This window comes from Gracilinanus agilis, chromosome 1, assembly GCF_016433145.1.
Source record: "Gracilinanus agilis isolate LMUSP501 chromosome 1, AgileGrace, whole genome shotgun sequence".
In the NCBI taxonomy this organism is placed as follows: domain Eukaryota; kingdom Metazoa; phylum Chordata; class Mammalia; order Didelphimorphia; family Didelphidae; genus Gracilinanus; species Gracilinanus agilis.
This window is the reverse complement of record NC_058130.1, coordinates 60,940,619-60,966,036: the sequence shown is the minus strand read 5'-3', so window position 1 is coordinate 60,966,036 and position 25,418 is coordinate 60,940,619.

The following is a 25,418-nucleotide window of genomic DNA, read 5'->3' as shown; positions in this document are numbered from 1 at the left end:
CCTCCTTCCTGGCAGGTAGGTGGTAGAATGGATAGAATGCCAGGCTTGAAGTCAAGAAGACTCATCTTCCTGAGTTCAAATACAACCTCAGACACTTACTAGCTGTGTGACCTTAGGCAAGTCACTAAATACTGTTTTCCTTAGTTTCTTTTTCTGTCAAATGAGCTAGAGAAGGAAATGGCAAATCACCTTAGTATCTTTGCCAAGAAACCCTCAAATAGAGTCATGAAAAGTTGGACATAACTGAAACATCTGAACAGTAACAAAATTTCATCCTGTGCAACAATTGTCTGGGTTCTCTCATAAATCCTTCATGGTGGTCCACCCAATGCCTTGGGGGCTTGGCTCTGGATCTTTTGGCATCACAGGGTTATCTGTGGAGTACGTGGGCTGCTCATTTATTCTCTCTTGTTTTTACTACCTAAATACCCATCTGCCTTTTTCGTCATACATTTCTTGGCTAGATTCCTTTATTATGCTTCTTTTACATAAGCCTTCATTAGGGTGCCTCATGTCACTCCATGGTTGGCAGCTCCTACTCTTATCCAGGTAGCCGGGTGGGTAAACTCTTCATCTCCACAAATGCTTTGAAACAATCCCTCTTCCACCATCCCTCTAGACCAGGTTTATTAAATTTTATTGTGCCATGGACACCTTTGGAAGTCTGGCGAAGCCTATGAACCCTTTTGTAGAAAAATATTGTTAAATACTTGAAGGAAATATTAAATTTCAGTTTGAGGTTGGTGAAAATAAAGATTGAATTTTTCCATCCAAGTTCATGGATCCTGTGAAAGGAGGGCCCCAGGTTAAGAATATCTGCTCTGTGTCATGCCCCAGTCCTAGATCCAGACCTTTTCCTAGAGCACAGGCTATGGTGTGCTCTCCAAAATTGCCTAGAATTCTAAATAGTAATGTTCTCTTGTTTGCTTAGACATTATTGAGCCCATCCTTATTTTACAGATGAGGAAACAGATAGAGGAAAAAATAACAACTAGATGGAGCAGTTAGTTACTTGGGCTGACTATAACTTTCCTTCTTGACATTTTCTTTTACCTTTACTACTATTCCCGCCTATGAAATCTAAGACTGTTCAATAAACTATTCTGTCACATTTATATTCAGTCTTTCCTACTTATACAGATAGCCAAATAGAACAATGGAGAAAGTGATAGGCCCAGCATCAGGATTCTAAGATATTTAATAGCTGTATGACCCTGGACAAATCATCTAACTGCTCTCTGCCTCAGTTTCCTCATATGTAAAAAAAAGCAGGGAGCAAATTATTTATTAAGCACCTACTAAATGCCAAGCACTGTGCTAAGTGTTATACAACAACTCCATTTTATGTCAAACACAAGTTAATTGACTTGCTCTAGGTCACACTGATAGTAAGTTTCTGAGGTCAGAATTGAATTTAAGGTTTCCTGGCTCCGAGTCCAGTGCTAGTTGCTTCCCAGTAGATAGATTTATATCTAGTGAATAGAAAGAATGGAGTCTGGGGCAGCTAGGTGGCTCAGTGGATAGAGAACCAGATAAGGAGACAGGAGGTTATGGATTCAAATCCAACCCCAGACATTTCTTAGCTATATGACCCTGGGCAAGTCATTTTATCTTAGTTGCCTAGCCCTCATCACTCTTCTGCCTTGGAACCAATACTTAGTATCAATTGTAAGATAGAAGGTAAGGATTTTAAAAAAGAAAGAATAAAAGAAGTCAGGAAGACCTGAATTATGATTTTTATTTTATTTATAAATTTCTTAAATAAATTTTTAAATTTTTATAAATGTGTAAATTATTTTATTTATAAAAATTAGTTTCTGATGCAAAGCAGCTGTGTGACAGAAACAAATTATTTAATCTCTCAATGACTCTGGAAACTCCCTAAAATGATAGATTATAGAGGAATTCCTTAAACATATGGAGAAAGTTTCTATGTTGGGAATTCCCTATACTGGAGAAATCACAAATCTGGATTTAAAAAAAAAAGGGAGAGCATTATGCTCCTCCAAATGGGTTGTCACCATTAATAAATGACCCATGTGTCAAGTGACTCATTGATGACTTCATTATAACAAAATGTCCCATCACATTATAACATTAATTGTAATCTTTGAGTGTGGCAGTTGACTGTGAAGAGTACCCAGTGGGGCACAATCATTAAAAATGGCTTAACTATGGTCTAGATTGGGGTGATATAACAAGAAGAATATAGAACTTGGATTCATAGGACTCAAGTTCAAATCCTATATTTTCTACTCGTTACCTCTGTAACCTTGGGCAATTGGCTTAAACTCTTGGAGTCATAGTTCCCTCATCTAAAAGGAGGGCCAAGTGTTGAGACTATTGATCACCTCCTCCTGGAAACTCTCTTTTTTCTCCTGGTTCTCCTTCTATTTGCCCAGCATCTCCTCCTTTATCGCCTTGGCTAGGCTTTCCTCTATGTTACCACATGCTCTTTCACGGTTACTACCAATGCTCTTTTCTGGGCTTTTTAATTTTCTTTTTTTTCTTTTTTTGTCTAGTGTATCTTTTTTTTTCCTTTTTTTTTTTTTTTTTTTTTTTGGTCTATTGTATCTTCCTGGCTGATCTTATGCATTGGTTAGTCAGTCAATTAGCATTTGACAATCACATCTACTATGTACCAGGCACTATGCTAAATGATGAGGAAGGCAAAAAGAAAACAAGCAGAACCGAAATTTACCCCTGTTCTCAGGGAGCTCAGAGTCAAATATGGGAGACAATAAGAAACAATTATGGAAAACCAAAATTTTTGTTATTCAGTTGCATCTGACTCTTTGTGACTCAACATGGGGTTTTCTTGGCAAAGATATTGGAGTGGTTTGCAATTTCTTTCTCCACTGGATTAAGGCAAAAGACCAAATGTAGGATTGAAAAAGAAGATGGATCAGTCATGTGTGAGTGAGGAACAATAGGTGAAGTTCTACTGAAATCATCCTGGTACCATAAAAAAGCAAAGAAGCCTCCATGGTACTAGGTGAACCCTCTAAGGCCAAGAGAGGGAAGGGAAAGAATTGCAGAGAGTGGGGAGACATGAAGAAGTCAGAATCTGCATGATTGGAGGGAAGATCCACTTTAATGTGGTTATAGATCCATTTGAGGATATGTCCTCATCAAATCATAGACTGTCAACACTAGTAGGGACCTTAGAGGTAATAGCTCACAGTTCTATGGTGCTTCAAGGTTAGCAAAGCACTTCCCAAGGTAGTTAGTGCGACGATTATTATACTCACTTCACAGATGAGGAAACAGGCTTAGACAAGTGAAAAAACAACTTGACCAAGATGGCGTGATGGATTGGGGTAGAGTTTGGATTTGATGGTGAATTTTGCTCAGAATCTAGGGTCCTTTCCACCATATGCCATCGCTTTTCCTTTTTCTCCTTTCTTCTTTCTTCGATCTCATTGTGAGAAAGGGTTCATTGGTTCCTATGTCCATGTAAAGCCCCTGTTTATCAATATTTTTCCCATCTGCATCTCTAGTGGGAGGCAAGCTGCTTGGTGGCTGTCTTGTTGTCATAGCTGAGAGTGGCCAGAGATGGACCTCCTTGGAGCACCTCCCCACCCTTTGCTGCCCATTCTCCTTACAAAGAGGCAGGAAGCATTGAATTCCAAGGTCACTAGGCTGAAAGCTGCTGCACGTTCTTATTGAGTCAAATCGTGAGGTTCATTGGGCAGCCACCCAGCCTTCCTTTTCTTCTTTAAAAAAATTTTTTTTGGAATTGGCTTGTGACATGGAAAACTTTGTTTCTAATTTTAATAAGTACTCCTTGAAGATTAACTCACCCGTGCTTCCTTGAGGCTGCCTTGGCTCCATTTTTTCCCTCTCCACCAACAGAGTAACCTGGCTTGCATTCTGTCCCAGCGCTCTCCCTATGACCTTTGGCTGCATGATCTTTGCCTCCTCTGGGTGACTCTTCTCCTCCAGCTGGGCATGGTAGGGATTAAGCAATTAGGGGAAAAGCCTGTGCAACTCAAGATTGATGCATTAAATAACTGGGAAACAGGTCTTGGGTAAGCCTCGCTAGAATAATTGGTTTCTTTTGTAAGGCATTCATTGAAACCAAGGGTTTAGAGCCTTGGGCCTGGATGGGTTGCCATGCTACACCCAGGGCTGCCTCCTGTTGTGAAGTTGCTGCCATGAAGGAGCACCATCCAGTTGTACCAGGAATGCTCCTAGACAGAGGAGTCCCAGGGAAAGAGGCTGGTCTTGTCTCTTGCCCTTACTCAGGATAAATAGCTAGGGAATATCCTTTTTCAGGTCAATTCTGCTCATTAATGCTTTAGGATCCGTCCCCTGGAACCCACGACCTACAACACCAGCCTCAGCTATTCACAAAATAAGAAACAACTTTGCCCCAGCACGAGGCGTCTCGAGTTTGAGCTGTAGGCCACTCTGCCAATTATAGGTGTGCAGCCTAGTTACAGAATCCCACGTGATCCTGCTTAAGCATGCCCTAAGAGGTGGCTGGTTTCTCTTCTTAATTTGGGATCAGGCAGCAAGGTGGCAAAGTGGATTAGAGGGCTACCATATGGAGGCTGGAAGACTTGAGTTAAAAGCCTGCCTCACACACATGATAGCTGTGTGACCCCTAGACAAGTTATTTAACCTCCTTCAGACTCTGTTTTCTCATCTGCAAAATGGAGCTAGCAATAGCACCAATCTCATGAGATGATTGTGAGGATTAAATGAGACACTAAGGTGTTGGCTGATATTGTGGCTGTTTCCACCCTGGTTCTGCTACTGGGATAAGTTCTCCCTTCATCCTTACTGTGATTCTTGGGAAAATAAGAAATGGATTGGGTACAACCTCTGGGTACACGCTGAAAGAACTCTCTCTCTAGGAGGGTCCCTGATACCTAAATATCACAGAATCCTGAAGATAAGGAAACAGAGATAGACAGAGGCAAGGCAAGGCAAGATAAAAGGTATACCCACGAGTTCACGTAACTTGTAAGGATGACATTAAACAAAAGCCCAAGAGTTCACAAATTTCTAACTTAGAGGTTCTTAATCTGAGGTCTGTGGGCTATCATGGATAGATTTCCAGAGGCATTTTGAACTTTGATGGGAAAAATTCTATCCTTATTTTCACTGTCTTCTAGCTGAAATTTAGCATTTCTTTCAATTATGAATGTTGACAACAACAGATAATAAGAGCTAATATTTATATAACACTGCGTGCCAGACACAGTGCTAATCATTTTACTATTATTGTCTCATACGATCCTTACAACAACCCTATGAGGAAGGCACTATTATTATCTCCATTTTATAGAAGAGGCAACTGAGGCTAAGCTGGAGGTTAAGTAACTTGCCCAGGATCACACAGTTAGTAAGTGTCCAAGGCTGGATTTGAACACAGGCCTTCCTAACTTGTCCTTTGATTCTATGAAGTCCCAACTTCCTAGCTTAATATCCTGAGCCAGAGTCATGACTGTAGCTTGTAAGACCCAGGATGGATCTTAGAGGCCCTTCACAGATCAATATCTTGATTTTAATCACTATGGCAGAGTGGAAAGAGTCCTGGGCCTGGAGGCAAGAGACCAAGGTTTTGGTCTGACTTAAGGCACTTTCTAACTGGAGGACCATGGTCAAGTCGCTTCATTTTTCTTTGTCTTAGTTTTGTTTTCTGTAAAATGGGGATGTACTTGTGTTACCTACCCAATAAAGTTAATATCAATGTAGGATGACAACCCCATTCTATGTACAGGATAGAGATGGGAATGGAACTTGGGATCTCACTGATAAAGAAAATTCTTTGTATCATTGCAGGCTGATGCTTTCTCAGCAACTTAGAGAGTTGCTTAAATCACTCTGTGTTTAAGGGACTTGCCCAGGATCACAGAGCCAGTAGGTGTCAGAGGTGGGACTTGCATTTAGGTCTTCATGGCTCTGAGACCAACTCCCTATTTACTATACCTCAAGGTTTCTTATTCCATTTAAGTTCCAAGATGATTTGTACAGAGCTCCTTAGTGACAAGCCACTTCAAAGGCAAGCTGGAAAAATGAGTTTCGCTGTCAGGGAGGCTTCTACTAGCCACCACAATAGGCTTCCATTACTCTCTTGGTATGAGACCTTTAAGTTGGAAGGAGGACATAATACAATGGGATTGGTGGGCACCCCCAAAGGCAGCACTGGACCTTTAAGATCTTTCACATTGGGCTTCAACCAATCCTATTGCACATTACATCCATTCCTGGCTCCATCTTCCAACCAGACTGGCCTACTTCCAGTTTCCCACGTGACATTCTGTCTTTGATCTCTGTGAGGTTGCATGGATTTTCCAAGAGCCCACTTTCCTGCTGCTTCATAGAATCCTTAGTTTTCTTCAAGGCTCTGCTCTAGTGTAACCTCCCACATGAGGCCCTTCTAAATCTCCTCCAGGGTCCTTCCCTGCCTTCATCTTATTTCCTGGCTATTTTTTTAAAATTTAAACATTTATTAATATTCATTTTTAACATGGTTACATGGTTCATGCTCCTCCTTTCCCCTTCACCCCCCGCACTCCCCCCACCCATGGCCGACGAACATTTCCACTGGTTTTGTCATGTGTCCTTGATCAAGACCTATTTCCAAATTGTTGGTAGTTGCATTGGTGTGGTAGTTTCGAGTCCACACCCTCAATCATGTCCACCCCAACCCAACTTCCTGGCTATTTTGAATTTACTTATCTGCATACATAGTATTTTCCTCCTGTAGAATGTAAGCTCCTTAGGGTCTGGGGCCATTTTTGTTTTTTATCTTTGTATGCCCAGTGCTTGGTACAGTGCCTAGCATATCACAAGTGCTTTCGAATGAACAAATGGGACAGCTTACTAATTCCTTGCAGGCATGACACCATTTATTGTCCCAGTGATCTCCAAGTGTTGCTACAGGGCTTCTTACTCTTAAGGGAGGCTTACTGATAATGGCATAGGACTTTACAAATATCCCAATTTCTAGATACCAAGCCTCCTTCTTTTGAAAAGGCTTTGGAGGTAGCCAAGTCATGAGGGTCCACACTTACTCCCAATTGTGACCCACCTAACCCATATACTTGACAGAGGCTCTGTAGAACTGAAAGGGTCAATTGATAGTTTTGAGTTGTTGGTTCCCAGCTGGTCTAATGCTTTCAGTCATTTCTCCAAAAGTTCTTCCAAAATCTTTCCAAATATGATGAGATCATCCAGATAAACTAGCACTTCCAAGTAGTTTATATCACTGGCTGTCTTTTCCATTAGCTGTTGAAAAGGAATAAGGACTCTAAGAGATGGCTTTCTGGGCTTCAGGAGAAGAAGGGGATATATTCAATCACCCAATCAACAAGCAATTTTAAAAGCCTCCTAAAAATCTGACATGTAGAAGTGAAGGTAATATAGAGGAAAGACCAATAGCATTTTTTTACATTTTTAAACCCTTAACTTCTATGTATTGGCTCCTAGGTGGAAGAGTGGTAAGGGTGGGCAATGGGGGTCAAGTGACTTGCCCAGGGTCACACAGCTGGGAAGTGTCTGAGGCCAGATTTGAACCTAGGACCTCCTGTCTCTAGGCCTAACTCTCAATCCACTGAGCTACCCAGCTGCCCCCCAATAGCATTTTTAAAAAGGAAAAGTATAATGAAGTAACAGAACCCCCTAGATTCCTTGGAAAATGTGCTCAGAAGGCCACAATTTCACTGGGAAGACGAAAGTCATTTTTTCTTTATCTTCCTCTTCCATGACATCCTGATAGTACCTCCTGGGCAAGTCCATTCTGAATACTACACCTATCTACTACAATACTATCAATCAGATACTCATGGGAAATTGAAGCTAAAAGTCCAGGGCTCCTATCAGAGACTGGGTAATCGAATGATATGAATTTTATAGCATTGGACCAATCATCTCTTATTCCACCATCTTTAGATGACTGGTGGTAGGAGCGACTATATGATGAAGACCAGTAAGAGATGACATAGGCTAAGAAAAGGGAGTATGACTCTTGGGGACTAATCTTTATTCCTTAGATGATGTCCTGATGTTGAGAGAGGAGCACAGGATGGAACTGAGTTCTATCCTGGACCATAACAGATCTATCATAAGGTAAAAAAAACCCCAATTATACTGTCCACAGAATGATTATGATGCCATTAGGTAGGTATAATACCTAGGTAGGTCTAGGAAAAAATGTACTTTGCAATGATCTTCTACCCATGGTGGAATTAATCAAACCTCCTTCTGATTGGGAGTAAAAAATGCCCATCCAACAAAGAGAGGGGGATTATTAGACCTGGACAATGACTTATTTGGAGTAGAGTCAGATGAAGAAAAATTATATGTAGGTATTTTCTGAGGGCCAGGGAACCCTGGCAAGCCTAGCCTCAGCTGAAGTTGGCCTCTTCTGAAAGTCCACTCTTTTTCTACATAATAGTCTGGCTCTGGAAGCCCCAAGGGAATAAAAACCCCGGTTAGAGACGGACTCCTTAGGGACGAGAGAAAGTGATAACCAAGCTAGGTCATGCACAGCTCAGGATTGAGACTGCGGGTCACTGGCCTGAGAATGCAAGGAAAGAGAATGCAAAACGGAATCACAAAAGGTCCAGGGTTATCTGGCCAGTGACCAGGCTGATTCGTGAAACTCAAAGAATAATAGGAGAAGGAATAATAAATAAAGCCAGAGGAAGTCCATTAGTCTATTTGGTACAACACTTCATGTTGTATATTGCTGTATGTACTGTCTTGTGGTCGGTCTCATATGTGATCTACGTGATGGGTTTGTTATATGCAACTTTCACTTGGATGTTATTTCCTATATACCTACATATGTACTGTGTTTTTGGGGATAATTAACTGTGACCATTTCATATGCCAATTGATGAATACTTATAAAGTCTGCTTCTAGATTTATCTGTGTATCTCATGTAAATTACAGGCAGTGTAGCATTATTCTTATTTTCATTTTTTACTATGGCCGAGGATGGGTATGTATATACATGTGTTCATGGACCCATTTTCCTTAGTGCTTCAGGATGGAGCAAGCTCACATTATTGGAAGAAATTCTCTGGACTACATTTCCCCAAAGGTTATATAAGTCTGCAGTATGAGGCTATCACCTGGTATAGACTCTGATTAGCTGGGGAGGCTAATCCCCAGGAAGTTGGCATCTGGTGTGAGTAGCCAAGGCACGAATAAAGATGAGAGCCAAAGAAAAGGCATCTGAATGGAGAGGAAAGAACGGTGGGGATCTGGCCATGGCGTCCTAAATTCTAGCATCCCATGTGGACCACAATGAAAGCTTCAGTTTTCTCATCTGTAAAATGAAGAGATGGGGTTGGACTAGACCATCATTCAGGTTTCTTTCTGCTCTAATATTCTGTGTTAAGGTTCCTTTCAGTTCTGACATTCTATGTTCTAAAATCCCTGCCCACTCCATCTAGTTTTGACATTTCTTTGATCTTGACTCAAGAAGTTTGGGGAATAAGTCTAACTTAATCCCAGTTGTTGGGCCCAGCTGTGCTCAAGGACATTGAAAATGTGTGGCAGGCTCTGTCTCCCCTTCTTCAGGAAACTTTTCCAATTCACGAGATGATGAAATCCTTGAGATAGTTACATTGCCTACATGCCAGAAAACGTCCTGAAAACTCAGGCATGCGGGAGGTTCAAAATGATTTGTTGGCCAGGAAAGGAGGGGATAGGGTGGGGAAGAAGGAGAAGATAAATAATGCAGCAGCTGGATCCCAGTAATGACTCTCTTCTCACACTTCACTCTAGAAATTCTGGTAAACATTTTCATAGTTCCATGGAATTTCAGAACTAGAAGGGTCCTTAGACTTTTAGAGCTGGAAGATACACTTAAAGTATAACTAGTCCAACCTCCCTGACTTTGTAGAGTAGATAACTGAGTTTCAGTGGCTGCCCAAGGCCACACAATAAGTCAATAGTGGGACTGGAACTAGAACTCGGGTCTTCTGATTCTTGGGCCAAGGTTTGTTTTGCTCTAACACCCTAAGGGAAGGAAAATGTTTGACTAGATGCTCTTTCATAACTGTAGATTTGGAGAACCTGTCATGATGAGTAAGGCTAAGATGATCAAAATGACCCTGGTAGCCTCTACCAGGTTGTTCAGGTTGTCTGTGGTCAATCCCTCTTCTCTCTCATAAAGGTGCTTGAAACTGGTCCAAAGTCCACATTGATCCAATTAGTCAATAGAACTCTTGTGAGATTGTGCAAAGTCTTTTTGTTTGTAGAGCTAACTCTGTGCTGTATCACCAAAGTGGGTATTATGTTGGGTCATGGGCAAGAGTGATTACTAGAATCAAAGGAATTAGAAATGAAGGGTAACTTAGAGATGACCTAGCCTGATCTTCTTTCTCCAAAGAGGAAACAGATCCAGAGAAATTAAGCATCTTTTCCATGGTCACATAAATGATCAGGCTCACAATCAAGGTTTTCTAACTCAAAATCTGACCCTCTTTCATCTCCACCATTTAGGAAGGTCAAGGTAAATGTTGGCATGGGGGCATACTGAAGGGAGAGTCCAGATTCAGAGAATGCACAGAAGCCTCACGTTTGGAAGAAATGAAGGGCAAAAGAGGAGGGTTCAAGGCCGAGTCAATAGTTAGGGCAATAGAAGTAGATTGTCAGCATCCTAGACCTTTCATGATCAGAGTCCAGTGATTTTTGGTATTATAACCAGAGAGTAGCTCAGAGTGTTCTCAGGGCTACAGATTTCCCTACTCTTGCCAGGTCTTATCAGTACCATCCCTCTGTAGTTAGAGAACTACCATATTGTGGATTAGATCAATGTATAGGCATGCATAGATCTTAGAAATACATACTACCAGGATCTCAATGTGAGGGGAGGGGAGACAACTGGGATGAACATATAAACACTACAGAAGGGTCACCCCCAGGTGCTCTGACTTTATATTTTACTTAATCATGTTCCTAAATCTCACTTGGATAATGTAGAAAATATGGAAATATAGAATGTAGAAGTATTATAAAATATGGAAACATGTCACATTCAGATATAGAAATGATATAATGTAAATATGGAAAATGTGTCACAAGAAAGATTCCACATCCTTTCCTCCCCCAATGAACACACACTCTCATACATGATCTCCTACAGGTTACCATGTTAGCAATGTAGAGAACATGTATACACAAGCAAAAAGTGACACATAGAGGAAATATTTGTGGTCAGGGCAACTTTCACCTCTGAAGCTACAGAGTTGACCAAGATCCTCATGTGGGTTGCTGTTCCTTTCTGTTGAACATTGGCCTCTTTCTGCTACTGCATCCTGTTGGGTGCCTCAGTTGGTCTCTAGCTTCAGAGTTCACCAAGATGCTCTTTTCTACCATCTAGCTGGTCTTCAGCTCTAGAGTTGTTTCAGTATCCTCTGCTATTTTGCCACTTACTGGAATGCAGTTACTTAGAAGTCTCTTCCTTTTCAGGGGAGGACCAAGCTTCTTTAAAATTTTTTAAAATTCAAATTTAATTTTTTTAGCATGTAGAGCCTGAAGCCATTTTATATAAACCAAGCCACGTGGCCAGCAGAAGCCCCAGACTCAGATTGTCTATCCTCTGAATTTACTCTCTAATTGTAGTCATTAGAGGTCCTTGCCCTCTGCAACTCTCATACTTGCCATATGGACATCCCTTTTAATTTTTTCAGTCTTTAAATTTCTGATGATTTGTCTGCATCTCCTTTTGGCCCATCTCCCTGACAGGAGCAGATGACATGGTTTCATAAATTTCTAGTTGACATGTAGATAAACCTGGGAACAATAACAAAAGAAGTAGGCAGAGTTAATGATCTCCTATCCTCTGCTTTTATTTTACAATACCATCTTTGTTATACATACCTATCAACAAGAGATTCACTGATACTTGTTTAGTTGACATTTCTGGTAGTTAAATACCTCTTTGGTCTCCTCAAACTCATATAGAAATGTTGGCAACCTACAGAGAAGAAAACTAGATATCAAAGAATGCACCAGTAGCTTTCTTGGTGATTACTTTCCTCAAGTACACTGGCTAATGCCAGCTCCCAGTGGAAGTGCCAATGTAATCATCTAGAACCTTATTCCATTTCTGGGCACAGTGAAAGACTCCAGACCTCCATGCCTTGGCACTGTATTCTCTTCTACTTCTCCTCTATGCTCTCTAACCACGGTAGACTGACCAAGAGGGACATGGCGGCCACAAAAGAACCTTGCATCCGAGACAAAGCCTCCCTGAGACTGGAAGTCACATATTCTGCTTACTTAGCAGTGACCAACTGCAGGCCAGGTCCAGGCAGGTCCAGACAGGCCAAGGGAGTTCAGGCAACTGTGATGAAGCAATTTGCCATTAGCCTTTGGTTTCTCATTCCCACTTTTCTACTTAACATGTATTACTTGGGAGAAAGCATTTAATGTCTTTAGGCCTCAGTTTCCTAATCTGTAAAATGAGAAGATTGAGATAAAATATCTTTAAGGTTTATTCAAGCTTCCTGATACCCAACTGATTGCTTAATACTTAGACTGCCTAGAAATTGTTATCTAAATCTTACCTAAGTCTCACTGGTTGGAGTTTATGCCTACTTGTTATTGTTGGATTTCTTTGTTTATTTAGTGTTGGCTTTGGTTCTGAATGGAACTGGAGAACATTCAGTTTCCTCTCTGTCTGTGGGAGAGCCCATTACATGGGACAGAATTCAGACAGTGTGGGGTGGCAGGAAACCCACGGGATTTGAGGGGAAACTTAATGCCTGGCTCTGCTATTCATTCCCAGGTGACTCTGGAGATCTCTTCCCTTTTGGAGGTCTTCCTTTCCTGGTCTATAAAATGAGAAGGATGCATTAGAAGATCTGTAAGTTCCCCTGGGGCTCTTGTCCATTGTATTATCATTATCATTGTCTGAGTCATACTATTGTGTTTTTCTACCTTGATGCGGAGTGCTAATCTAGTTATCTCTGTGTTGTCACAAAACTCCATCTTAAACTCCCAAACCCTTCTGATGATGCTCTGTGGCTCTGAGTTCTGAGGTGGAGATCTCTAGATCTCGAAGAATCTAGAATCTCAGAGGAACACAGCTTCAGGAGAACCAAAGGACTGTGTGGTGGCTACAAGACTGGCATACTGCCAAATGGGCAATCTTTGCACAAACATGGTGCAAAAATCATCCACCATGACATTTGGACCTGGAAAAGAAGGCAAATTTGTTGGGTGGTCAGACCAAGTATTGCCTTGCTTCTGTCAGTTGTTTCTTAGTTGTGTCCAAGTCTTTATGACCCATTTGAGTTATAATCTTGGCAAAGATACTGGAATGGTTTGCCATTTCCTACTCTAGCTCATTTTAGAAATGAGGAAACTGAGGCAAACAGGGTTAGAAGTGACTTGTCCAAGGTCAAACAGCTAATATGTGATCTGAGACCAGATTTGAACTCAGGAAGATAACTTTTCCTGACTCCAGCCCTGGTGCTTTATGCACTATGGCACCACATTGCTGTCCCCATTGCCTTGGTATCCTAGGTCTTCTAATCATTCAACCAAACACTTATTGAGTCTTAACCATGTGCCAAGTATTATGCTAGATTCTAAGAATGCAAAGACAAAAATAAAACTGACCTTACTTTCAAGGAGCTTAAATTCTATCTGGGGAGACAAATTTTATGGTGCAATTTTAATCTTAGTGTAGCTTTAAGCTCTAATAGCTTAAAATATTATATTTAAAATGACAATTTAAATTTAATAGAATATAGTATAACACAGGTATTAAAGCTACTAAGCTTTAAATCATTAAAGTTTACAACCACACAAGGACTTTGGAGCCAAGGTTAATGAATTGCTGCCTTTAAGCCATGAAACTCAAATCTATACCAAGAATTTTCACCCTCCATGTACATCAAGGTAGATAAAAAAAAATGAGGCAGCTAAATGGCTCAGTGGATAGAGTGCTGGACCAGAAGTCAGAAAGAATTATTCTTCCCAAGTTCAAATCCTGCTTCAGACACTTACCAGCTGTGTGACCCTGGGCAAGTTACTTAACCATGGTTTTTTTTTTTTTTATCATGCAAAATATATTTCCATATTATTTATTTTTCTAAGTAAATACTCTTATAAAACCCAAACCCCCAAACATTTACCAAAATAAACAAGTGAAAAAGCAGATATTCTCATCTGCATTTCTACCATCACAGTCTTTCTCTGGAAATGGATAGCATTCTTTTTCATAAATCCCTCAGAACTGTCCTGGATCATTGTATTACTGTTAGTAACAAAGTCTACCACATTTGATCCTTCCACAATATTGCAGCTACTGTGTATAATGTTCTCTTGGTCCTGCTAATTTCACTCTGCGTCAATTCACATAGGTCTTCCCAGTTCTTTCTGAAATCATCCTGTTTATCATTTGTTTTAGCGTAGTAGTATTCCATCACTGTCACATACCACAATTTGCTCAGCCATTCCCCAACTGAGGGACATCTCTTTAGTTCCAATTCTTTGCCACCACAGAAAGACTTAACTATGTTTGCCTCAGTTTCTTCATCTATAAAAATGAGTTAGAGAAGGAAATGGAGAACCACACTAGTATCTTGGTCAAGAAAACTTCAAATGGAGTCATGAAGGGTTGGGCATGATTAAAATGACTGAACAACAAAAAATGTCTTAACTAGAATTTACTAGGACTTAAATTTGTAGGCTACTAGTTGATTGCCATTGAAGCAGCTAGATGGCACAGTGGAAGTCAGCAGGACTTATGTTCCTGGTTTCAAATCTTGCTTCTGATATTTGCTAGCTGTGTGACCCTAGGCAAATCTCTTAATCCTACATGCCTCAGTTTCCTTATCTGTAAAAAGAGCTGGAGAAGGAAATGGCAAACTGCTGCATTATCTTTGCCAAGAAAATCTCAAATGGGGTTACAAAGAGTCAGATCCAACTGAACAACAACAAATAAATACAATTAATAAAAGATTATTCAAAGAGGGAGGGAGCTAGGAGTTGTGACGAGGGGTTGGAAATCAAAAAATCTTGTAGAAGGTGGAATTTGAGCTGAGTCATGAAAGAAACAAATAGAGTTGAGTAGAGAACACATTTTAGGGTAGAGGAGAGCCAGCAAAAAGTAAAAAAGATGGGACCTGGACTGCCAGGTGAAAGCCATTTTGGTTTGATCACAGACTGCAGGAAGGTAAGTAATGTATAAATAAATTTGAAAAGGTATGTTGGAGCTTGCTTTAATTGCTAAACAGTGAAGTTTATATTCAATAGCTTATATACTTAGAGACTTTAAATGCCAAGCAGAGAAGGTTATATTTAACAGCTTATGCATTTAGGAGTGTCTACTTTATTTTGACATATTAAAAGAGCCTGAGAAAAGTCTCTTGTACGTTGAATAGATAGCCTATAAAGAGGTGATAGAAGAGCAGTAAGATGGCTCAGTGCATTGAGAGCCAGGCCTAGAGTTGCTAAGTCCTGGGTTTAAATCTGGCCTTAGACACTTTCTAGCTGTATGACCCTGAGTAAGTCACCAATTGCCTAGCCCTTACATCTCTTCTAGCTTGATTCCAAGACAGAAGGTAAGTTGTGTTTTTTTCAAAGTGTTGATGGAATCCTTGGCAAATAAAGTCTAGGATGAGAAGGTGTGGAAGGGTTGAACTGGTGGAAGGAGTTTTCCTGTGGGTAAGATCATGGGACTTTGGTATGAGAAAGTGGAAAAAGGATTGGATTCAGAGTGAGAGAACCAGGGTTCAAATCCCAGCTCTGTCACCTGTATATAAGACCTTGGGCATGTCCTCTTGAGCTAGGAAGTGGCTGACATTGTCTTGAAAGGAGCCTGACTTTTGTATTTCTTCAGGTTGTTGAGAATTAAAAATGAGACCCAAGAGGCTTCCTCCTTTGTAAACTGAAATCAGTGGCCTCAAAAGTATCCTCCAGTTCTCATTCTAGCATTATAAATACCATTTAACTGGGCCTCATTTCCTCTTCTATTGGTCAAAGGAGTTGGATCACATGACTTTGAAGATCTTTCCCTTCTCCAATATTCTTGTTATCTATAACCCTACTTAAAAAAAATTCTTACTTCCCATCTTAGAATCAATACTGTATATTGATTTCAAGGCAGAAACGCTATAAGGGCTAGGTAATGGGGGTTAGGTGACATGCCCAGGGTCACATAGCTAGGAAATGTCTGAGACCAGATTTGAACCCAGGACCTCCTGTCTATAGGTCTGTCTCTCAATCCACTAAGCCATCTACCTGCCCCCCCAGATACATAGGATTATAAAAGAAACCAATTATCTTTAAATAGTTATCTATCTATCCATCCATCCATCCATCCATCCGTCTGTCTGTCTATCTATCTGTCTATCTATCCATCTATCTATCCATCTTATCTATCTATCTATCTATCTATCTATCTATCTATCTATCTATCTATCTATCTATCTATCTATCTATCTNTATCTATCTATCTATCTATCTATCTATCTATCTATCTATCTATCTATCTATCTATCTGTCGGTCTGTCTGTCCTTCCGTCTGTCTGTCCATCCATCCATCCATCCATCCATCTCCCGAATAAGAACCATCACTACCCACACTCTCATTACTGCCACCACCACCACCACCACCATTAACACTGCCATCACTATCATTACTATTGCCACCATCACCACCTCCATGACTGCCATCATGGTACCACCATTATCACCATCCATCAAAGAGTCTAAGGACAGGGGCTAAGGGCAGGCAGGAAGTAGAAAGGCTGGTGAAGGCTCCTTGAGCTAGCAAGACTAATTCATCCAAAATTTGTATCATTGTCATGATAAGCATCAGTAATTAATGCCATCTTCCTTTTTGAAGGCATTTTACTATTTTCTCTCAATGAATCTAAGAGGCAGGTAGTCCAAATGTTCATTCAGATCCATTTCAGATAAAGTCCATGTGATCCCACTGATCCATTTATGAGTTGCTCCTGAATATGGGCATTATATCCTATAATAAGATTTCTCTGGAGAAAAGAGGGAGAAAATGTCTGAGCACATACTAGAAAAGAACCCAGATTACGAACCTTACTTATGAGCTAAATGTATGATTCTGGGAAATAAAATGACTTGCCCACAGTCATAAGGAGAAGTCCCAGCTCCCTTAAAACCAAATGCCAAGATTTTTCCTTCCTGCATACTGCCTTATCCTATATTAGAGCTGTAGACAGTAAGTGTGGTGAGAGTTGAAAGAAGGAAAAAAAATCAGTGAAACCTGGGTCTTCCTGGAAGGCTTCCTGGAGGATACAGGATTTGAGCTGGGCTTTAAAGGGACTTGTGGAGTAGGCCTGGGTCTTGGTAGCCAGTGCTCTAAATATCATTCGGTGTTTTTAATGGCCAAGAAAGCAAAACAAAACAAAACACCCCTTCTAGGCCATTGCCAAAGAACACAGCATTGCCAAGCCAACTGTCATGACATCCAGTGGACACAGTGTCTTCACAAGCCATCTAATTGTTTTCCATCCATTGGAAGTATACACTAATAAGAAGAAGCCGTCAGGATTTGGCCCATAATTCGAGCCTGACTCAGAATCATTTGCATCATCCGTGGCCCCAGAGCTGCCTTGCCAGGGATGCTAATGCAAAGGCTTCAGAGGGGAATCGTCCGTCCTAGGGGTTGCCAAAGGGATTGCAATTTTCTGGCTTACTCCTGAGCCTTAGCAACTCCCTGGGATGAGGGCAGCCACATGGAACAAACCTGTTTCCTTCTTGCCTGTCACCATTTGTCAACTGTACTGTGGTCTGGGGAAAAAAGAACAAGCAACTTTAGCCAATCCCTCACTTAATCAAGAAAAACATAGATTGAGCACCAACTAGAATGTGAGCTTATAGAGGTCTAAAGCTGGAAGGGACCTTCGAAGGGCCATCTAATCTTGTTGTTCAGTCATTTTTCAGTCATGTGCAACTCTTTGGGACCCCATTTTGGGTTGTCTTGGCAAAGATGCTTTGGCAAAGTGGTTTGCTATTTCTTTTTCTAGGCCATTTTCCAGGTGAGGAAACTGAGGCAAAAGGTGTTAAGTGATTTGTCTGGGGTCACACAGCTAGTAAGTGTCTGAGGCCACATTTGAATTCAGGTCTTCCTGGCCCAGAGAGGTTCAGTGGGGCCCAATGTCCCCCTGGTGATAGATGGCACAGTCAGAATTTGAACTCTGTCCACTATACCATATTGCCTCATCTCCGAGGACAGTTTCTGTGCCTTATTTGAGTTTTTTCTTTTTCCCAGTTTAGAGCTTCACTGTGAAAATTCTCCTTCACATGCTCTTAAAGGAAAGGTTCCTAGAGAAGGAAAAGTTCTGCAAATGGTTCTATTTGTCAATGACTTGGTGCAGTGGATAGAGCATTGGGCCTGGAATTAGTAAGTCCTGAGTTCTAATCCAGTCTTAGATATTTACAATCTGTGTGATCCTGGGAAAGTTACTTTAAAAAAATCAAACTGCCTCAATTTCCCCAATTGTAAATTGGAGATAATAATACCTCACAGGGTTGTTGTGAGGATCAAATGATATATTTTTAAAGTGTTTAACACAATATTTGGCATCCTTTCTTCATTTCTTCCTTCCTTCCTGATTATATTAACCTTGAGAACACTACAAATCATCTTCAACGAGAATAATGATTACTCAAATAGACCAGTGTAACAATTCATATAGGAAAAATGAAATGGATGAAGAATGCAGATTGTCCAGATTGTGATATGCAGTTGGATAGGCCTCTCATTGAGTCAGTCCATTAGTACATATCTCTTGGGTAGGCATTGTAGATAGACAATGAACTCAGCCCAGGAGGAGAACAGATTAGACCATATTTAGGAAACTGAGGAGCTCTTTCAATGATCCCAAGAAGCTCTCTGCCACAGTAGTTAATTTCTTGAATAAATATTTTCTTCCAGGGATGCCAAATGTCTGAAAATCATGGAACTCAAGAGGATCAGAATTTCAGGTGGCCCATAGGAGAATGAAAAGATATGTGAAAGAATCTTTCCAGTGAATAATAGAATATTTATAAATATTAGAGTGGAATAATAAATATTGTTGAGTGAATCATACTTACCCCATCTATTATACTGCAAACTCTTGAGGAAAGGGAGTGGGTCTGATTCATATTTGTATCCTCAGAGTATCTCTTATTATATCTCTATTCCTATAAGGATAAGGAGAGGACCAACCAATGCCTGGGAGACTGATAAGCAAAAATAAATCAACAAATCAAATATTCTAAGTCAGGCAAAATACTATTTTCTGGGGATCAAAGAAAGGAACCTGTAGCTTGTCCAAATATCAAATCCCAGGGGCTATTCCAAAGATTTGTATCTAATCTCAGGAACCTTGGGGTAGGGCAGAAACATTGCATTAGGGTTGCAGGGTGCTTCCAATCATCACAGTTTGTTAGATACAGTTCTCTCTCTCTCTCTCTCTCTCTCTCTCTCTCTCTCTCTCTCTCTCTCTCTCTCACTGCTTCTCTATCTTTCTATCTGTCTATCCATCCACTCACCCATCCATCCAGTTCCTGATATATACTGACTCTGTGACCTCAGATCTAGGCAATTCTTTAAGATTATGGGTTTCAGAGAATGTGAGTTGGAATAAAGAATTTTCTCATCCAGGAGTTCTCTTTCCTGATGATATCACAGATTTAGTTCCTATCTCTCTCTCCATCTCTTTCTCTTTTTTTCTTCCTCTCTCTCCCTCTCCCTCCCCCTCTCTCTTCCCTCTTCTCTCTCTCTCTCTCTCTCTCTCTCTCTCTCTCTCTCTCTCTCTCTCTCTCTAATTTGGGATTCACACCTGATCATTCACACATGCCTCTTTATTGGTGGAGAGTAATTATTCCTTAATCAGTGCCTATGTAAGGAGGTAGAGAGATGGCAAGAGCTTTGAGAGAACAAATCATAATCCTAGCCTCTCCCTAGAGGGAGAGAAAGACTTTAGGAAGAATTCAACACATAGAGGAGCCAGAGCCTCCACCTGTTCCTGATTTTTAGTTTGCCATAATAGAGACTTTAGGGAATTTCCTCTTTCATGAGACTGGACACTCTGTCTCTCTACACAGTTGAGATATCTTGCTCTCAGTGGGAGAGTTCATTCATTCTGTGTATTGTCTATATATTCTTTCTTTCTTTTTTTTTAAACCTATCTTAGTATAAGTTCTAAGAGAATAACTGCAAAGGCTAGGCAATTGGGGTTAAGTGACTTGCCCAGGATTACACAGCTAGGAAGTGTTTGAGGCCAGATTTGAACCCAAGTGGCTTGACCCCAGGCCTGGCCCTCTATCTACTGTGCTACCTAGCTTGCCTCATGTCTGCATATTCTAATCTATATACTTTCTTTGATTTCTGTTGTCTTTAGGCTTGGACAAATGGGTTTAATCACTATTCAATATAGGTGATGGTCTTTGTATAGTTAGCATTTGGTAGGAAAAGATCAAGTCTTCATATTTACTTGCAGTATCTCTGTTCTCTTAAGGGACAGTAACAAAGAAAGCATCCTTAACCTAAAAATAATTTCTCCTAGACTTAGCAATATTTAGGAGATATATTTGATTCTAACCCAGAATCCCTTCCCCAATGCCTTGTTAATTGAAATAACTCTATTGTTTTAAGAAGTCTGTACTGAAGTGACGTAGTTTGTGGCTTTGGAATCACACATGTGTAGACCATTAGATAGGAGACCTTAGTCCATTTTTATCATTTTATAAGAAACGAAAGCCCAGAGAGGGAAAGTGACTTTCCCAAGGTCAAGGATGTAAGAATGGGCAAGTCAGTGGTGGAGCGAGGACTTAAGATTCTAGTTTTAGGGGCTATAAGGTCAATCCTTGGAACCCAGGACCCCTGATTTCTAGTCCACTTATTCTTTCCACCCAAATGCACTGTCACTTCTGGCCTCCCACCATTGTTGACCCTAATCACATGGGTCTCTCCAGATTTATTACAGTATCATGAGGGAGTGGGAAGAGTTAAAGAGATCTAGACAAGGCATTAGCAAAGAGTTCTAGACCTTCCTGTGCCATTGACTACATTGACATTGGCCAACTCCCTCTACCTCTCTCTCTTTTTTAGTTTTCTCATCCATTTAATAGTAATCCATCAATAAGCATTTACTATATACTTACTCTATTCCAGAAACCATGTTAAGTGCTGAGTATTCAAAGACAAAAGCAAGACCAGATCTTGTCCTTAATGAGCTTACAGTCTAGCTGGGAGAGACAACATGTCTGTGGGTGTATATATATATATATATATATATATATATATATATATATATATATATGTATATATATATGTATATACATAATGTATATGTATAGGTATATATGTATATGTATGTACTTGTATGTATATATGTATATGGGCATGTATAAAATAGATTCAAAGTGATTTGGTGGGGTGATAGGGGAGTGGAAGGCACTTTTAATCCACTGTAGGAGATCAGGAAATGCCTCATGTAAAAGGGAATGTTCGAGCTGGACCTTGGGGGAAATTTGAGATTCCGAGAGATGGAGGTGAGAAGGGGGGACATTCCAGGAATGGGGGACAGCTAGTGAGAAAGCATGGAGTGCCAATTGCTGTTTGAAGAACAGCAATAATAATCATGAAACTTAGAAATGGAACCAGACTAGCCCTCATATTTGGACTCAAAGTTCTCTGAGGATTTACACAGATCTTTGGGACCAATGTTTTCTCAACTAAGAGGTTATTTTCTTCTTTCAAAATTTTTGCCTTATTTTAATATATTTTTTTAACATCATAGATATTTGTTATCTATCTATCTATCTATCTATCTATCTATCTATCTATCTATCTATCTATCTATCATCTATCTATCTTTTCTTCCCTCTTCTACCTAGTGCATTATCTATGTAACAAAGAATTTTAAAAATAAAGAAAAAATATTTCAGGAAAGCCAACCAATGCATTGACAGTGTCTGAGAGTATACATAACAATCATAGGGCTTCCCCCCTCCCACTTCGGCAAAGAAGGGAGAGAAGGAGGGATATTTTGTCAGTTCTTCTACATAGCCAACATTCATGTTGTTTTTCTTCTTAAAATATATTTGCTTTTTACATTGTTAGAGCCATTGTGTATGTGCTTTTCCTGGTTCTGCTTTCTTTACTCTAACTGTTCATATGTCTTACTCTTTTCTGAATTTTTTATATACATGATTTCTTGTGGTACAGCAATATTCTCCTGTTTCTTTCAATAACATTTTCTGCATGCCTGGGAGTGAGGAGTTAGCCTTGATATACCTGGGGATAAGTTCAATGTGGAAAATTTTCTGGGGTTCTTAAAGTGGGAGCTAGGAGCCAAGGGAAGAGACACGTCCCCCTCGCATCTCTCAGTCTACCCAGGCTTCTCACATTATAACTATCCCTAATTTGAGAGTTATAAGGCTATACATCCATACACACCCACACTCAGACATACACACATAGGCATACATATACACATGCACACATTCAATGGCGCTGTAATGACCAGGTTGATTGGGGCTCCCATTCGGTCATCAAGAACTATTTCCCAATGTCCCTGTGAGTGTGCGACGGATTGTTCCATTGGTCACTGTCAGCTGGAATCATTGGATCCCTTGGTTCCAGCATGTGACCTACTGGGCATCATGAGAGCCCAAAGGAGGACAGGAATAGCAAGTGCTGGCACAGCTGACCAGCTGACATGTCAGAAGAGAAGAGACCTTTAATATTATCTTGCAGTGGAAAGAATACAGGATCTTAAGTCAGTCTGTCAACAAACTATTATTTTTTATATATTTATATAATTTATGTTATATATAATATTATATATCATATATTATATCATATAAAATTATATATGATGTATATAACAATTTATTATTATATAGTTATTATATAATAATTAAAGATAATAGTTTATTATGTGTTTACTCTGTTAATCACTGAGGGTAGAAATCAGGGCAAAAACATGGTCCCTTCCCTCAGGGAGGCCACGTTCTAATCTAATAGCTTAAGTTAGAACACTTGGATTTTATTCTTTCTATTCAAAGTTATTCTCCTCCTTATTTAAAAAAAACAACAAAAAACAACAAAACAAACAAAAGCAACCCTTATTTTTTGTCTTAGAATCAGTACTGTGTATTGGTTCCAAGGCAGAAGAGCAGTAAGGGCTAGGCAGTGGGGGTTAAGTGACTTGCCCAGGGTCACACATCTAGGGAGTGTCTGAGGCCAGATTTGAACCCCCAGATTTGTGGTGAGTCAGGAAATTTAGGTTTGGGTTTTAACTTGGCCACTCACTCACTCTCACTCACTCACTGACTGAGTGACCTCCAGGAAATCCCTTCTTCTTTCTGGACTTCTGTTTCTTCCATTGTAAAACAGAAGAAATAATTCCTTCCTGACCTCCCTTTCTCTGAGAGGATTAGATGCCATGATAGGTGTGAAAAGGTTTTAAGCATCACATAAATGTTTGTTCTTTACCCTCTTGCTGATGATGTCTGTCGATAGTGTCAGTTCTGGGATTTCCTAGTGCCTCACACAGTTCCTGGACATAGCAGGCCCTTAATAAAGGTTTGTGGATGGATTGATCTCCTTTCTTGGTCTCAGCTTGATTTCAGCCTTGTAAAGAAAAAGCTCTGTCCTTTGGGGAAAGAATTTCAGGCCTCAGTCAGCAGGAAGCTTTGGGGCTGCTTGTGTCCCTGGAACCCCAAACCGTACTCAAGAGGCAGCCCTGCATATCCTGGACCCCATGGCAGCTCTGTGACAGTACATCCCAAAAGAGGCTGGCTACCTGTTTGACTTGTTCCAGTTGGGACAGTTACTTGAGAAAGGGACAAGTGCTGAGAACCCTCACAACCTCCCTTCAGAGCACAGTGTAAGCAAAGGGACAGGGACAGGAGGATGTGGGCTGGGTTTGGGGAAATCATGAGTGCTCCAGGGTGATTAGAGCATGTATTCCTGGAGCAGGAGCAGTAAGACTGGAGGCTGGAAATATAGGTTGAAAACAATTAGTGGAGACTTGAATGCTATGGTAAAGAGCTTGGCATTTGTCCTGTGGACAGTGGGGAACCACAGAAAGTTTGAGAGTAGGAAAGTGATGGTGTTTAGGGTTTTAATTAGGCAAGAGTTCTTTCAGACTTTGTAAAGTTCCTGGCATATAGTAGACTTCCTTCCTTCCTTCCTTCCTTCCTTCCTTCCTTCCTTCCTTCCTTCCTTCCTTCCTTCCTTCCCCATTCCCCTCCTTCCTTCCTTCCCTCCTTTCTTCCTTTCCATATAATCACACAAAAGAGAATTTGAGGGCATATATATGCAGGTGTTATAGCCATCATATGCCATGCAAGGAAAGAAAGAGGGCCAGGGACTAGAATTATGTTTTTATTAATATAAGGAACTCCTGGATGAGGAAACTCCCTTTACTAATGGAGATTAGCCTATCTATAATCTTAGAGAGTTGCCTGGGGCAGTGAGAGATGATGGTCAGTGTCAGAAGTGAGACATGCACAGGTCATCTTGCCCCAGGTTCCTAGATCAAGAGCTACCCCAGAGGCCATCTTGCCTAGCTCTCTCATTTCTCCTCCCTATTCCCATCCTCTCTCACCAGGGGCTGGGATTGCTGATCAACACTGTCAATAGAAACTCTTTGTCCTTCCTGGCCAGTCCTAAACTAATAAACATGTGAAATTTTGGAGGAAAAAAGTCCTCCTTTTGCCCTCCTGCTATTTCCCCCTCATTTATCAACCTGGTCTCTGTGTCCTTCTTTTCTGCAGAATGAGTCCAGTTCATGAGGACCGCAAAAAAAACAAATATGTCTTTCAGGCCTAACGTAGGAGTTTGACTGGTCCAGGCTTGCTGTCGGCTTCAGGGAGTTGTCCCGGCAGCCTCTACATAATACAGGCCTGTGTGCAATAGAACTGGGCTCTGTGCTGCCCACGGGCAACATGACAACCTGACGGTTTGGGCTGACTCCTTGATCCCGGCACGAGTAGTGCCCAGGGTCCAAGGTATAGCCAATGTAGATTCAAAATTCTCGAGGGGCTGCAACATCAAAAGAGGAAAGAAAAAAGTATTTATTTAAGCAAGTATGAACCTTGAAACTTTGGAAGCTACTGAGAAAACCCATGTTTTCCTTCATGTTTTAGCATTGTGTATGTGCACACACGTATCCAAAATACACACGTGTAAACATCCACACAATCCATTCTCCTTCCATGTACTCACACACAGTAATACTCCATCTTACACTTCTTTGCACAATAAATATCAAGATATACATAATATATAATAATATATACAATAATATATACATAAGCTATACATAGACCTCCAGAGAAGTCTTCTATTGTATGTATAATACTTTCAAACATAGTGATGCTACGATACCTGCCACAGACTCCCCTTCTACCCCTTGGTGCACATTTTCTTGTCCCCCAAACTCCTAACTCT